This window comes from Pipistrellus hanaki, assembly GCF_964339955.1.
Source record: "Pipistrellus hanaki genome assembly, chromosome: 1".
In the NCBI taxonomy this organism is placed as follows: Eukaryota; Metazoa; Chordata; class Mammalia; order Chiroptera; family Vespertilionidae; genus Pipistrellus; species Pipistrellus hanaki.
The window spans coordinates 177303293-177320505 of NC_140503.1; positions in this window are offsets into that span (position 1 = coordinate 177303293).

Below are 17213 nucleotides of genomic sequence, written 5' to 3' on the forward strand. Positions count from 1 at the left end.
TTGTATTCATCTATGTGAGTCTACAAAGTTTAAAAACAGCAACAGGCTGTGAGTACCACAGGTTAGATATTCAACTTGATTTTATTTTTCATGAGAGCAGTGTCACTGCCATATACCAGTTGACTAATTCAGAATCTTTATTTTTTTTTAACCTGCACATCGAATTGTTGTTTTATAAATGATTTTCTTTATTAAAATGGCACCAGGGCTCTGGAATAAATTCTAATATTGTATAATCTGGAAGATCATCACTTGAAGTATCAGGCATCCTTAACTAGAAATATATCGATCAGACAACATCCCGTACATAATCATAATGCTCTCAGGAAAAAAGGCCTTTCCGTGGCAGGTATGGAGATGGATGTAAAAACATCCCCTCTTGGAGTTCTTTATTTTTTTATTATTATTTTTTAAAATATATTTTATTGATTTTGTACAGAGAGGAAGGGAGAGAGATAGAGAGTTAGAAACATCCATGAGAGAGAGTCATCGATTAGCTGCCTCTTGCACACCCCCTACTGGGGATGTGCCCGCAACCAAGGTACATGCCCTTGACCGGAATCGAACCCGGGACCCTTCAGTCCCCAAGCCAACGCTCTATCCATTGAGCCAAACCGGTCCCGGCCTCTTGGAGTTCTTTAAATGCTTGTCCATGAGGGGAACTTCAATAACAAAGATTCCAAAACAGTTCATGAACATGGCAAATGATACCGCTATTTAAAAAGCAATTGATCTAAATAAAATAGCTGAGGATTTTTCCCTACTAACCTGCCACCAAATCTGTTGCATTTGCTAAAACCAAGAAACACTATGGCTTTGGTAGACACTAAGTGGTTAGATGCTTTTAAACAGACCCTCCCACGGTAGGTAGTATATATCATGGAGTGTAGATAAAACGCATGATACATTAGAATTTGGATAGTCCTAGGTGCTATTTAGAAAGGTGTGGTTGGGTGTAAGGGAACCACAAAAAATAGTAGCATAATCTGGAGCGGGAAACACACATGGTGGCTCCTAGAAATGGAAAGGAGAGCGTACTGTACAGAAGATAACCTTGAAGATGAGTGACCTTCAGGAGAGTAACACCAGGCATCCTCTCAGTGCTGAAGGGGGACAATTAAACATCCTAGTCTCCCTGCTCTCCCTCTGCCTGGACTCACCATTGGCCCTCCTTCATCTGAAGCCAGAAGGCAGGGGACTTGCTCATGTAACCTATTCAGGGCATTGTCCCAGGGCAGAGAACAGAGTGAAGAAAAGAGAAGAGTAGATCTGGAAACACATGGGGAGGACAGATTAGGGCAAAGGAAGGCAAAGTGGAATACTTTAACAGCCTCAAATTTAATCCCCAAAAAATTAGTCCTTGGCTTCTTTTTGTGGTGTCAGACACCACAGTGGGTTATCCTGGTAAGCTCTTCTTTATTCGGTAGATTGTAGTCTTGGGGAATTAAGGTGGGAGAAGAATACTCCCAAGTACCTAGGACAGTGGTCGGCAAATTCATTAGTCAACAGAGCCAAATATCAACAGTACAACAATTGAAATTTCTTTTGAGAGCCAAATTTCTTAAACTTAAACTTCTAACGCCACTTCTTCAAAATAGACTCGCCCAGGCTGTGATATTTTATGGAAAAGCCACACTCAAGGGGCCAAAGAGTCACATGTGGCACAGGAGCCACAGTTTGCCAACCACAGACCTAGGAAAACACATTGTGATTTATAATTGAGAAATCAGGAATATGAGAACATAACTGTGTAAAATGTGCCACAGTGGGCATTTCATTGTATTTAAAGACTTCACTGTTCAAAATTAAATGGAATATCAAGAAAACTTTCTATTTATAATCTGCAATATAAATTAAATTATAGTAGCAAATTAAAAGTACAGCAATCATATTTTAAAACAATAAAAATAAAGTAGTGAAAATTAAGTTGAATCTGAAATACTTAAGTTTAGCCTTAAATTTCTGTTATTTCACAAATAGAATCACTAGTTTTATTTTATTCTCAAATTTCTGTGTACACATTACAACATTTAAACTTTATTCCAAAAATTTGTGTTTCTTAATTATCCTTTGGATAAGTTTTAGTAGAGAAGGGTCTTTGGTTTTCTTCAAAAACATTCAGCCTTTAAGTACTTCTTTTTGATATACTAAAGGTATATATACTGAGGTATATTACCTTGTCCTAATCCCTAATCTTGACCCCTTCCCTGTAGTATAAGCACCCCTTCATTTGGTCTTCTGTGTGAGTAGAGTTCATGATTTATAGACATGTCTCTTCATTAAGGTGACCAGACGTCCCACTTTTGGCGGGACAGTGCCGCTTTTTAACAATTTGTCCCGCGGCATTTTAAAAAAGTCCCTATTTTCACTCAGCATAATGTTCTCTAATTCTATCCATGTGGCTGCAAATGATAAGAATTCCTTCTTTTGCTGGGACCAGTTTGGCTCAGTGGTAGAGCGTCGGCCTGCGGACTGAAGGGTCCCAGGTTACATTCCGGTCAAGGGCATGTACTGTGGTTGCGGGCACATCCCCAGTGGGGGGTGTGCAAGAGGCAGCTGGTTGATGTTTCTCTCTCATCGATGTTTCTAGCTCTCTATCTCTCTCTCCTCCTCTCTGTGAAAAATCAATAAAATATATATATATATTTTTAAAAAGAATTCCTTCTTTTTTATGACAGCATACTATTCCATTGTGTAGATGTACCATAGTTTTTGATCCAATCATCTGCTGACAGGCACCTAGGCTGTTTCCAAATCCTAGCTATTGTAAATTGTGCTGTCATGAACATAGGGGTGCATACATCCTTTTTGATTAGTGTTTTTAGTTGAAAGAAAAACACCACATGATCTCACTCATTTATGGATAATAAAGAACATTATAAACTGATGACCAAAAAGATAGATAAGAGACAGTAAAGAATCAAACAGACTGTCAAATTACAGCGGGTAGGGTAGGGAGATATGGGGGAGATAAGAGATCAACCTAAGGACTTGTATTCCTGCATATAAGCATAACCAATGGATGCAAAACTCTGGGGAGGGAAGGCATGTATGGGAGCGGGGGTGGGAGGGGCAATGGACAGATATATACACATATAATACCTTAATTAAAAAAATGAAGAAAAAATATTTTTCCAAAAATCGGGACTTTTTTTAAAACACCACAGGACACGGGATAAATTGTTAAAAATCAGGACTGTCCTGCCAAAAGTGGGACGTCTAGTCACCTTACTCTTCATTCACTTCTTCCTCAATGGATAAGGGTTAAATCATTTGATTATAATATTTGGGAGACGTATTGGGGCATGCATGGCTCTGCTTTTATGTTTTTTTTTTCTTCTATTCTTGGCTATAAGGACAGCTGCTGGCATTCATTCCTAAATTCTTTTAGTCAAATATTAAGGGTTAGTGGGGCAAGGTCTGTAGGGGTAGTTTGGAAAGACAATTTTAGCTACAGGAATGCTAACAAAATTGGCCAAGCTTTCCCATTTCACTTTATCAGTAAATAAGGTTGATATTTTGATCTCCAAAAATTTGATTCTTGTCTATATTTCTATTAGTTTTGAACCTAGATAGAATAAAGGGGTCCTATTTATTGGGTTCTTCTAATCTACAAAACATCTAGTACTTTTGGGCTTGAAAGATTGAGAATAGGCACAAGGTGAAATTCAATGAGGGAATACACAAGGACTGACAGACACACCATGAGCAGCTGGAAGTGGTGGCTATAAGACTTAGGGGCGCTATAGTAAACGTAAGCATTGGAATTTCCTAATCATGACACATTATCAAATTATAATATATTCTCTTTTGCTGTTTCTTTGTTTTTATATTTATGCATTGGTTTTTAACTGATGTAACCAGGGTGACCAATTTTAAAGCTGAGTTACACAGAATTTTGACCATGGCACTTAATTATGGTAAAAGGCAGCTATGACTGCCCAGACCAGTTACATAATTTGTAGTGCCCAGTACAAAATGAAAATGTGACCCCTTTGTTAAGAATTATTATGAATGTCAAGATAGTGAAAGCAGAGAAATATAATCAGCACAGAATCCTTCTGAGCATGGAACCCAGTGCAAATAGAGGCAGAACTACAGAAATTAATTTTAGCAGACAAAAGGCAGGCCACACTGTACAAATGATGGGTGGCCATGGTATGTCTTAACAAAGACAGGCAGGTTGCTTTGCTACACAGGCTGCTAAGCTGACTAAAGGAAACTTAACCAAAAAAAAAAATCTTAAAAAAAATATATATATTTTATTGATTTTTTATAGAGAGGAAGGGAGAGAGGGATAGAGAGCTAGAAACATCGATGAGAGAGAAACATTGACCAGCTACTCCCCGCACCTCCCCCCTCACTGGGGATGTGCCCACAACCAATGTACATGCCTTTGACTGGAATCGAACCTGGGACCTTTCAGTCCGCAGACCGATGCTCTACCACTGAGCCAAACCGGTTACGGCTTTCTTATTTTTAAAAATTTACCTTTATTGTTGAAAATATTATTTGTTGGTTTGTGTTTCATTTTTCTTCCCCATTGTCCCTCTCATCCCAATCTGCCCCTCCCAGGCCTTCACCACTCTATTCTCTGTGTCCATGGGTTATGTACAATATATATGTGTATAAGATCCCTGGTCAATCACTCTCCCTCCTCCACCTTCCCTCTGAAAGTCGTTAGCATGTTCTATGTCTTGGTTGCCTGAGGCTTTTAGATGACATCACAGATCAGGCAGAGCCTGCTGAACAGAATATAGTGCCACTCCACACAAGCCCAGGATGGTCAGCCAGGACAGAGCCTTTTTCAGCCCCATCACAAGGCAAATAGCAAGGACTGGTTTTGAGAGGAAGGGAGAGAAGGAAAGAAAGCACGGTGGGCTGTTACTATAGGTTGAACCTTGAAACGTCTTCCTGGGGAGCAGGGTGCCAAGACAAGAGACTGAGGACTCATCCTGGAGTACAGTCCTAACAAGAACCAATGGGTGAGATGAGATATTGTCCTATTCTACTGATCACAAAATAAATCAGGTTAAGAGGCTGGAAGGCAAATTGTTTCTAGTAGTCTGATCATGGAAAATGGTGGGAGCTGGGTTTTAGTGACTCAGGCAAAGTTTTCCTGGCTTCACCCCATCTGGTCTTTCAAGGAGCTAACATGGGTGTTTGTTAATGTGGATGAGGGCCAATCTTCACACTGAAAATTTATTAAAATTGGCCCATTGTCTCAGACTGAGAAGATGTGGGGCCTGAAATCTATTATCTATCTCTCCTAGTTTCCTGTCATCCACTGATTTAATAAACATGCCATCACTGTTTTCATCTAAGTCATGCACATTTTTAGCAGAGCAGGCCAAGGACAAATCATTCTACGGCAGCACAATTTAAAAACCTCCCTTCAGGTTGATAGTCATCTATGAATCACAGCACTTTGAGGAAAGCCATCCAATGCTTACTAATGGCACCAGCATTCAGCTCAAATTTCTAAATCTTGTCCACAAAGATGGTCCCTAATGAGAGGCCCAGTGAAATACCATGCTGTGGTGTAATTTAGTATTTAGTATATAGGATGCTATCCTCTGTGCCAAAGGAGGATGGAGGGTAGACTGGCATGATTTATTTATTTTTCCTTTTTTCTTTATTGATTAAGTATTACATATGTGTCCTTACCTCCCTATTATCCCCAACCCCCACTCATGCCCTCACCCCCCTGGTGTCTGTGTCCATTGCTTATGCTTCTATGCATACATACAAGTCCTTTGTTTGATCTCTCCCTCTTACCCCCACCCTCTCCTACCTTCCCTCTGAGGTTTGATGGTCTGATCAATGATTCCCTGTCTCTGGATCTGTTTTTGTTCATCAGTTATGTTGTTCATTATATTCTACCAATGAGTGAGATCATGTGATATTTATCTTTCTCTGACTGGCTTACTTCACTGAGCATAATGCTTTCCAGGTCCACCCATGCTGTTGCAAATGGTAAGAATTCCTTTTTTTTTTCTTTTTTTTTTTTTTTTTTTTTTTTTTTTACTGCAGCAGCATAGTATTCCATTGTGTAGATGTACCAAAGTAAACATTTTAACAGAGGAAAATCATTGTATACACTAGGCAGAAAGGAACTCCTCCCTCCCCTTGGTCACATTTACTATGTTTGATAACTTAGGTTATAGATTAGGATTTGAAACTGCAGAGATAGCTGTGTTCTAGTGGTATAGATAGGCACACCATTCAATTCCTATCTCTTGTCTCTTGTACTGAGCAATGTCATGAGTTAGATTCATTAGTCACATGAGTTCTGTTATTACTTTAGATTTCAGAGACACAAAATGTGGCTTTGCCAAAAAAGGTATAATATATTTTATTTAAAAAAACAGATAAAGAAAAATGGGATTCATATTTTTAAAGAGACTAGGTAATAATCTGGGATGGATTTAGAGAAATAGCAATTAAAATGAGCATGCTTAAAATTGAAAAATATGATTATCAGGACTTTCAGCAGAACATTTGGGCTATATGCTTTATTTTAGGAAATACTTTAGAAACCTTTAAGTTTCAAAATTATTATAAGCAAAGGAGTACTAGAAGAATGAAAACAAAATGAATAGGTGTAGGGTGATAAAACAAGAGGGAGAAGGTAATATTTTAAAGATAAAATTATATTAAAATGAAATGAATGAGTAAAGTCCCTGTTTGTGACCTTAAATTATTAGAAAAGGAGAGATTCTATTATTGTTACTAGAACAGAAAGGGAAATTGGACCCTGAAGTAACCTAATAAAAATATGAATAAAATGTCAGGGAGCTGATTTAAAAACTCTCACCAAAGGGAACCAGTGTCTTGAGGGGAAAAGAAATGTTCTCTTAAAATTGAAGATAGGGTGTTCATAGTTATATCAGCCGGGAATCAATCCTTAAGAATCAAGACTGATGGAACAAATAGTTGGACATATTTGGAAGGAACACTTCAGAAAGACTGATATAAAATAATCAGAATGAGTTTCAAGGAGAAATAGTAATCAAAGGATAGTATGCAAGGACTTCTTTTATCCTGAGGAAACTGCACATAAAATCTGTGGAATTAAGACCAAGGGAAGGTGCAGAAATAAAGAACCATATCAGCAGGAAGCTAAGAAGCACTTTTCTGAAAATGTATATCTTTCTATGCTTATACTTAAGGTTGACTTGAAATCCTTAATGAAAACAAAATGTTATAAAATACAGGTATTAACATTTTACCCCCTACCAAAGAAAGCTGACATATTTTACTGAGTTTCCTATTTTTATTTATATTATGTTTTCATCTACCAAGCTATTTTGATTAAGCGAATAGATTAACTACACGATTGATGTATGCCAGTGGCTTATTTCCTAGAATGTTAGAATATATGTTAATTAGGTATAGGGATAGAAATAATTGGTAATTTTATGTAAGGACATAGATAAAATTCAACTCTTCATCAAAGTTCAGACAAAATCATAAATAAAGAGACCTAGGGAAATAAAATGCAAACTCCATTTCATAAATTTCATATTAGTAAAGCCCTCACTGTGGCAATGATGAGTATAATACACTCATTGGTTATTCATTGCACTTCTTAAATGTTCCAAAACAATTTGTAATAGTTAATGGGTGTTCACAATAACATGACTCCTCTATTTGTTTTCCAATTATATAAAAGTGATGTCTATCTAGCCTGTATCGTGCCCTTTATTTTACTATTGGGGGTGGATGCGTCTAAGCTTCTCTCAGATAATTTACTCTGCCCTTGTTTCTGTTGTCATTGGTCTTCTGAATACTTGCTATTTCTATGACCATGATTCCTTTCATGTAAAGACGTTAAATGTTGTTTGGGATATTCTTTTTTGCCATCCTATACATCTAATTTTATTTAATGACCCTAATAGCTGTTAGTACTATGGTAAGGCTTTTTTAATGAAATAAATAAATTCTTACTCATTTACTATTGTATTTCTAATCCATTCAGAGAAAGGCAAGTACCATATGATTTCACTTATATGTGGAATCTAATGAATAAAATAAACTAACAAAGTGGAGATAGACTAATGGATACAGAAAACAAACTGACAGCTATTGGGGTGGGTACTGGGTGACAAGGGTGAAGGAATTAAGCAAATTAAAAAAAAAAAAAAAGACTCATGGACACAGACAATAGTATGGTGATTGCCAGAGGAATGAGGAGAAGTAGAAGAATGTAAAGGGGTGGTAAATAGTGATGAAGGGACTTGACGTGGGGTAGCAAACACAGGATACGACATACAGACAATGTTCTGCAGGATTATAGACCTGAAAAGTGTATAATTTATTAATTAATGTTACCCCAATAAATTCAATATAAAAATAAACAAAAAGAACACATTGAAATTAAGCTTCTTTTGTTTTGTTAACATAGAAACATTCAAACCTGTAAAGAATTTTTGTCAGTTTATTTGAGCCAAACTGTCAACAAATGCCAGGAAGCAGAACCTCAATGTATTGAGATAATGCTCTGGAGAATGGTGGGATACATCTATATTTATACACTAGAGGCCGGGTGCACAAATCCGTGCATGTTTGGGGTCCAGCTGGCCCACCCCAATCAGGGATGATTTGGGGCCAGGTTGACTGAGTGAGGGGCTATGGGAGATTTGGCTGGTTAGCCTGGCCCCCGATTGGGCCAGTTGGCTTGCCACAGTGCATGACATAGCAAACAGTTGTTCCGGTCATTCCAGTTGCTTGGCAGATAGATAGATAGATAGATAGATAGATAGATAGATAGATAGATAGATAGATAGCAATCAAAGGACAGACTTCAGTGGGTTACATGACATCCATTGGTGATAGACTAGAGAGGCAGGAGAAAGCAAAGTAGAAAAAAACTCTGGGATTGGATAAAAAATAAAATGATAGACACATAATTAGGTGGGTGCAGGAACAATTAACACGACAACAATGAAGGAATGTGTGGTATCTGTCCTGGCACCCAGACACATTAGGTTATGCCCCAAGAGGTCCAGACACAGGGAAGTTATAAGTTACCCAGACATTTCAAAGGTATGTTATCATAGATGCAAAAAGACAGATAGGTTCAGTTAAGGTAAAGGTTGACCTTGTCAGTGAAGATACCAGTCTAAGATATAACTGCCCACCATAACTGCTTTAGTTAAAATTTAATCTCATCCTTTGTGGTGACTTTAGGTCTCTGGGTTTGTAAGACCGCCATGCAGGCCTCCCCTGAACTTGTCAGGTTAGCATGTGGCCCCTTTTGTCCACAGTTTCTTCCATTTTCCCTTAGAAATTTTTATGAATTTCCTAAGTTATTATTGCAAAGCCAAATAATGCTTATTGAAAAATACATCCTTGTACACTTACCCCTGCTAGATCTCCCTCTACAGTTGTGTCTTCGAAAAGGACTTGTACTAGTATGCATGCATATAAGCATAAGACATGGACACAGACAGTAGGGGGCTGAGGGCATCTGCTCGGGGTGGGAACATCCTGAGAAAGGTCAATGGGGGGAAAAGAAGACATATAATACTTTAAACAATAAACTATTTAAATTAATGATAAGAAAAATAATATATTTTTATGCTGTACACCACTTTTCACCTCTGCCTTATAAACCCAATCAACTTGGGAAATATTCCTAGCATTAGAAGCTAAACTTCCATTGGTTATACTGTAAATCTCTTTTATTTTTCAATGCATTACAATAACCCTCTTTTCTTACACAGTCTGTCTTTGGAATAGCATCTTTTAAATTATAGAATGTGGCTTACATCAATTGTAGCTTGGAACAACTATGCTCGAGATTTGCCTGTGGAGGCCACACTTAAAAAGTTTCTACTAATGAATTTTTGCAAATGTCAGGAGAGAAAACAAAGTTAGCAGCTTGAAACAGCACATGAATTATCTCACAACTACCATGGACCAAGAGTCAAAGCACGGTTTAGGTGTGCCTTATGCTCAGAACCTGACATGGCTGCAACCAACGTATCAGCCTGGCCTGTGTGTTCAGCGGAGGCTCAGAGTTCTCTTCTCTGCTCACATCTTGTAAGCAGAATTCATTTTTGTAGCTGAATAACTACTGACAGCTTGTTCCTTTAAGGCAGTAGGATAGCTTCTCTGCTGCTTTTAAGTTTTTATAAAGGGCTCAGCAGATTAGATCAGACCCACTCAGAATCAGCTCCCTTTGACTGAATTAAAGTAGATGACTAGCTTTATTTTTACAAAATTTCTTTATATGTATCATATAATGTAACATATCATAGATGTGATATGTATCATATTCACAGTTCACTTCCACAATTGAGTGTAGGGATAATATACTGGTACATTATATATACCAGAGGGTGAGACCTTGGGGCCCATCTTAGAATTCTGTCTACCACATGTATCTTCCTATAGTGGCCAAAGTAGCTGCAATAACGGATTCTTAGAGTTGTAATAGGAATACATACATATGTATGCAGTAGGTTACACACACACCACTTTGGGGAAAAAAACAAACATATATTACTGTTAGGCATATGGGAGCCCTAAAACACTGAATTTTTGCTTACTATATCTTTTGCAAAGATATTTTTATTCTAAACTGGGGAGGATAAATTATATAAGCATCTGGATTCCTTTATACCACCGTAGGCAGTTACAAAAAAACAGATGTTTCCTTAAATTAACTCCTTGTTAATCTAATCAAGTCCTAGCACTTGTATTTTAAAGACTTCTATGTTTTAATAAAGGAAAATAGTATGGTTGAGTTCTAAATTATGTGAAGCAATTTAAATATTTCTTTTTAACTTTTTTTCTTTAATAGGTTGTAGAGGATATATTAAGATAAAAAGTGAATAGTAATAAAAATAATTTTGAAGACAGAGTCAATGAAAGAAATACTCAAAAATTTCAGCCTGTATTTATTTAACACCTGTTATGTTAATGGAGTATTTCTTTTTATTCATTTTTTTTATGAAACAGTATTTTACTTTAATTTATTTCATAGAATAATTTAGAAATTAATTTTTGAGGCAGAAAAATTAAATTGACCAATATTCTGTATTTTTTAATATTCTTAAAAATAAATTAGAATGATGTTTTCAAGGTCTTTTCTGGTTCAGGCAAGGTTATTTGTCCACCATCAGTATGTTTCTGAATTTAAAAAATATATTTCTTGATAATTATAATTTTTAGAATCAGCAAGAGTTCAAGTAGTGCCAGAAAGCACCTGGTTATTTTTTATGAAGGATAAACCAGACAAAATGATCATTGTGCATTGTGCAAATCAAAGTGATACTTAAATATATATATTATACCTTAACCAAATGGTCTAATAATTCTGCTCATTGTAGTACATAGAAATGTCATTAATTTTTACATATTTAACTTATGAAATGCAATAATTTGTGAAATCATATGATTGATTTTATTTTATTTTTTGGGCAGAGTCTTTAAATTTTTTCTACATATAAGGTTATGGCCTGTAAATAGTTTAACTTCTTTTTGTATTTGGATTCCCTTCATTTAGTTATTATTTCTTGTCTAAGTGCCCTGGCTAATATTTCTTTCATTTTGCCAACATCTAACAAATCTTAATTATGTTGAAAACTAAGGTAGTTTCTAAGCATGGAAAATAAATAATTTTGGTTACCTTTATGATTTGCTTGGGAGTGAGCGTAGACTAGTGTAAATGTGAGAAACTTGGGGATGACAGTCTTAGGAACATCTAAATTCCTCTGGGGGTTTTTAACCTCCAGTAACCCAATGGTGTTCTCATGGTGAAGATCCAGTAGAGATAGATTCCTGGCCCAGGGTGAAAGAAACATAATCAGATAATTCTCCTTAACAAAGTCCTACTCTCCAGGGGAAAATAGTGTTCCAGAGCCTTTTCCCATCTGAACAAAACATCTATGTTTCCTATTGATAAGGGTAACTAGGTAGCTTAATTAGGAAGGTTTGAAAATACAGAGGGTCCATGGGAGAGAAATGCACAGATGGAGGTTTGAAGACACCAAAATGTGTGAGGGCTACTTTTGATCTAACTTATGGTCACTTTAATTACTCAGGTCAGAAATATTCCTGTCTGTCCTTGGTTTATGGTTGTGCTATAGCCCAGGCCAGAAATGTTTCCATCTGCCTAGACACCTCCCTCTCTGTGGCATTTCTCTATTCTTTGTACAAATAAGATAAGCATTGAGAGTACTATATAATGTTACTGAATCAAGAGATTTACCCTTTCATCATATTCACAGGTTTCATCTATAATCAAGGAAAACAAATCCTATATAATAAAAGTGTAATATGCAAATTGATCCAATGGCCGAATGACCAGTCGCTATGACACACACTGATCACCAGAGGGCAGTCACTCAATGCAGGATCTTTCCCTGGTGGTCATTGCGCTCCCACAAGGAGAGCACCACTTAGTCACAAGCCAGGCTGACATCTGAAGAGCACAGTGGCCCGCCTCCATGGGAGCACTAAGGATGTCCAAAGGCTCCCAGACTGTAAAAGGGTGCAGGCCAGGCTGAGGGCACTCCCCCTCAGTGCACGAATGTCATTCACCAGGCCTCTAGTTATACAATAAGTATGCACTAGGGAACAGAAATACTATAGACTTTCTAAGAATTCTATCAGATGTTTGAATAACAACCATACACACAAACAAACAAAAAAATGTATTTAATATTGTCGCCAGGTCTCTACACATACTGTATCTACTCCATGGTTTTTAATACTAAATACCACATTATTTTAGTAGTTTTCTGTCCTCAGAAGATCAAAGGATCAGAAATATAAATTCACAAAAGGGGGAAATAGAATATGAAAATCTTATGAGATAATGAATATATCAAGGAAAAATGAAATAAAATAATTTTCAGGAATCCTAAAAGCAAGCTACTCTTGTGCATTTAGTAGTGGGCAAACAACCTTAGAAATTAAATCTGCTCACTATGGGCAGATTGAAACTTGTATTAAGCAGGGCCTTAGAAATGGGGTTCAGGATGTGGTGTGAGAGGTTATGGAACTTGCTTGAGATATGCATGACTATTAGTTATTATATGTGTTTACTTGTGGTAACTGAAAATTGGTGAAAAAAAAGTTTATAAAATAAAGGCTAAATTATTTCCATTAGAACCTCTCAAAATGTAACCACCCTTGACAAGTCTTCTGTATTCAAGCTCATTAATGCATACAAATCTACCAATTGCTCTTTATTAATATTCCAGGTTCAACATATGTTTATTAAACTCTTGTTATGTACTCGTAATTGAAATATCAACTTGCATATAAGAACACTATGAGGTGGGGTTTCCTATTTGTATTTTAGACATGAGCTTACTGAGTTTTAAGAAATGTATTTCACTCATTCAAGCCTACAAAGTTAGTCACATGGGGAACCCTGCTTCCACTGAGAGCCTTGTACTTCTTAAAGCACAACCACCTTTCCTACTGGGACATTATATTGTATAAATTTAAAGTCAACTCAGAAAAGCATCATGGAAATTTTCTAGTAGTTCATGATTTTAACTATGAAGCTAACACACTGTTCTTTTGAATGCCTTGACTAAGTGTTTCTAGCTTTCTATTTAAAGTGTGTTCATTTTTAGGGTGGCACTATCTAGTTTTCATCTCCTTTAAAAATATTTGCAATTTGTGAGGTTATTTTCTTTCTTTTTTTAATAACTTGATTTCCAAATTTATGCAATAAGAGTAGATGACAATATATTTAGGGTGGCAAAAGTGTAGAATATTGATGGCTTATGTAAAATAAACTAATTACAAATGTATATATAGACAGTAGTCTTACCTGTTAAAATTCCCTAAATATCTAACACTTATTAAGGTCGGATCTTGAGAGAATGTATTTAATAAAGGATATGTTTGGAAGATAGAAAAGGATTCAAAATTTACATGTAACATTATTTGTATTTATCACAATGAAATAATGAACCTGTGCACTTACCCAGATTCAGTGTGTTGTCTTTCAACCACTGAAAGACAACATAATAAAAATGCATCATTGGTTGAAAGACAACACTCTTTGTGTTTTGCTTTAATATGCATTGGGAGAAAAGACTGGCCCATTATAGTTCCCTCATGCTTAGTTCTCCAGATTATCCCTAAATATATTTTTCAGCTTCTTCAAACCAGTAACTGATCATATCTACACACTGCACTTGACTATTATGTTTTGTTTATTAAATCCCTTTGACATAAATGGTGTCAGCTTCCCTCAGTTGGGAGCCTCGGTCCAGCTGCATCAACAGTAGCAACATCTTTGTGAGGTCACGTCGATAACATTTTTATTGTTTCAGTTTCCTTATCTGTAAACTATGAATACCAGTAATTATTACTAGTATTTATGACAAAGGCTTATAAGACAAAATACACATGAATTCCACATTACAGATCTAGTTTAAAGGTGTTTGCTGTTGCTGCTCATTTGTGTGTTCATTTGTTTTTGTTTCAAAACTGGAGAAGGAAAAAAAGATGAGTTAGAAAGAAACGGATTTTTGAGTCCAAAAGACTAAATAAGCAAGCACTGGTACATTTTCCTTTATATATGCCAAGAGAGTACCTAAAAATACTTATTCTTCTTAAGGATGATATACTACATTATATTTACAGTGAATTTATAAGTCTAACTAAGAATCACTTGTTCATGTGGAAACTCCCAAGTACCTAATGCCTATTTAAAATTATTTGACGATTCAGATCCTATCTCTCTAGTGAGCTTTGTTTCTGTCCTTTCACAGTTGAAGGCTTCTAAATTTATCTTCTCAAGGCTTTTAGGAGTGAGGTGATTTGATTACTTGAGCTTAATGGAGCTGAAACAACCAAGTAAGTAAGAGGGTTAATTAATTTGTTGGAATTCAAGTTTTATTTTTGAATTGAGTGTAAGGGAAGTAAAAAGCAAAGGCAAAAGTGCTTGATCAGCATGGGACAATTTTAAGAGCACTAACTTAGATTATAAACCTGTTACAGCTTTGTTAGTTTGTAGAGATCTCTAATCCACTTCTGTAGTAATGAGCCTTAATTGTGTATGCCTAAATCCATAGTTTGTAGTCAGTGATTGACTAGAAATACATTGTCAGATATGTGAATATTCTCATTATGTTTGTTTGTTTTATAGGAGATTTGCCCATTTACTTGTTGAAATTACATTTTATGTATTATGGATTTTAAAATTTCTCCCTCAACCTTAATCAGTCTTATCTAAATTTCCAAAGTTTACTATAAGAGTTTATCTTGGTGAGTTATTCGCTTAAATTAGAAAGATTTAATATGGAAAATAAGCAAACTAAGCAAAATGTATACAGTGAATACTCAAGAAGTTGATTAAATTATTTTTAATTAAGTTATATACTTTTTCCTAATGTTTTAAGGTTCCTCAATGACAGGGTATGGACATTTGAAGCATACACTGATATATCTTAGTACCAATAGTAATAGCACAATTAGACATTAATTAGGTCATGACATATACATCACCTGTGAAGTATTCTTTTTTTAAAAATTTATTTTATTAAATTATTATCTGTGTACATATCTTACCATTGTCCCCCCTCCTATACATGCCCTCCCTCCCCAGAGTTTTGTGTCCATTGGTTGAACTTATATGCATGTATACAAGTCCTTCGGTTGATCTCTTATCTCCCCCAGATCTCGCTATCCTCCCCACTATAATTTGACAGTCTGCTTGTTGCCTTACTGTCTCTATATCTATCTTTTGGTTCATCAGTTTATAATGTTCTTTATTATCCATAAATGAGTGAGGTCATGTGGTGTTTCTCTTTCATTGATTGGCTTAGTTCACTCAGGATGATGTTCTCCAATTCCATCCAGGTTGCTGCAAATGATAAGAATTCCTTCTTTATTATGGCAGCATAGTATTACATTGTGTAGATGTACCATAGTTTTTGAGCCAATCATCTGCTGACGGGCACGTAGGCTGTTTCCAAATCCTAGCTATTGTAAAATTGTGCTGCTATGAACATAGGGGTGCATATATCCTTTCTGATTGGTGTTTCTAGTTTCTTGGGATATATTCCTAATCCCACTCCTGTGAAGTATTGTTGAAAAAAAAATGCTTAAATTGAATCTAATCAAACTGTTTCAGCTAATTTCCAGTGACTTTAAATATAATGGAATAATACATTATAAAACATATATGAGAAACAAATTCAGAAGCTGGAATTTTTTACTGAACAATTGTTGTCAATAATAAGCTGACACCATTTATGTCAAAGGGATTTAAAAACATAATAGTCGCCGAAACTGGTTTGGCTCAGTGGATAGAGCGTCGGCCTGTGGACTGAAGGGTCCCGGGTTCGATTCCAGTCAAGGGCATGTACCTTGGTTGCAGGCACATCCCCAGTGGGGGGGTGTGCAGAAGGCAGCTGATCAATGTTTCTCTCTCATCGATGTTTCTAACTCTCTATCCCTCTCCCTTCGTCTCTGTAAAATATAAATAAAATATATTAAAAACATAATAGTCAAATTATATAGATATGAATAGTTACTGATTTGAAGAAGCTGGAAAATATGTTTAAAGATAATCTGGAGAAAAAAAACAAATACTCTGGGAGTTAGATGATATCAATGAATTACTTTTTTGTCATTTTTATGTGAAATATTCTGATTAGGTTATATTATAGAATATTTCTGATTTTAGATATTCATACTAAAGTATTTTGGGGTAGATAACGAAGTTATTTTTAAATATTAGAGCAAAATAGATGAAGTAAATATAGGGCATGGTTGTTACAAAATCACCTCCTGAAATCCAGGTTTATGTACTGGATGCATTAAGAGGCCAAAATATTAAGACACCAGCACTTAGAGACAGAGAAAGATTTGTTCAGTTTGGCTGAAGCAAGAGGATAGGAGAGAAAGATCTCTCAAATCTCTCTCTCTAAAAAGCACAAGTAGGGAGTTTTGACTTGGCTAGGGAGTCAAGGAGGATTTGTTTTAGGAAACTGAAAGAGAAGTCTGTGTTTCTTTAGTAATAGATAACACATTTTTGTATCAGACTCCTTTGTGGCCTTGGAGTTATGTCTTCTTGATTGACAAAAGAATAGTACATCGGCAACACAAAATTATATTGTGAGGACAAAGAGTGCTGGGTTGAAGAACCAAGATTCTGCAAAATATCTCATAATTGTGAGGCAGTGATGTTATCTTTAAAACAAAAGGCAAAAAATAGATATCCCCTAACTATT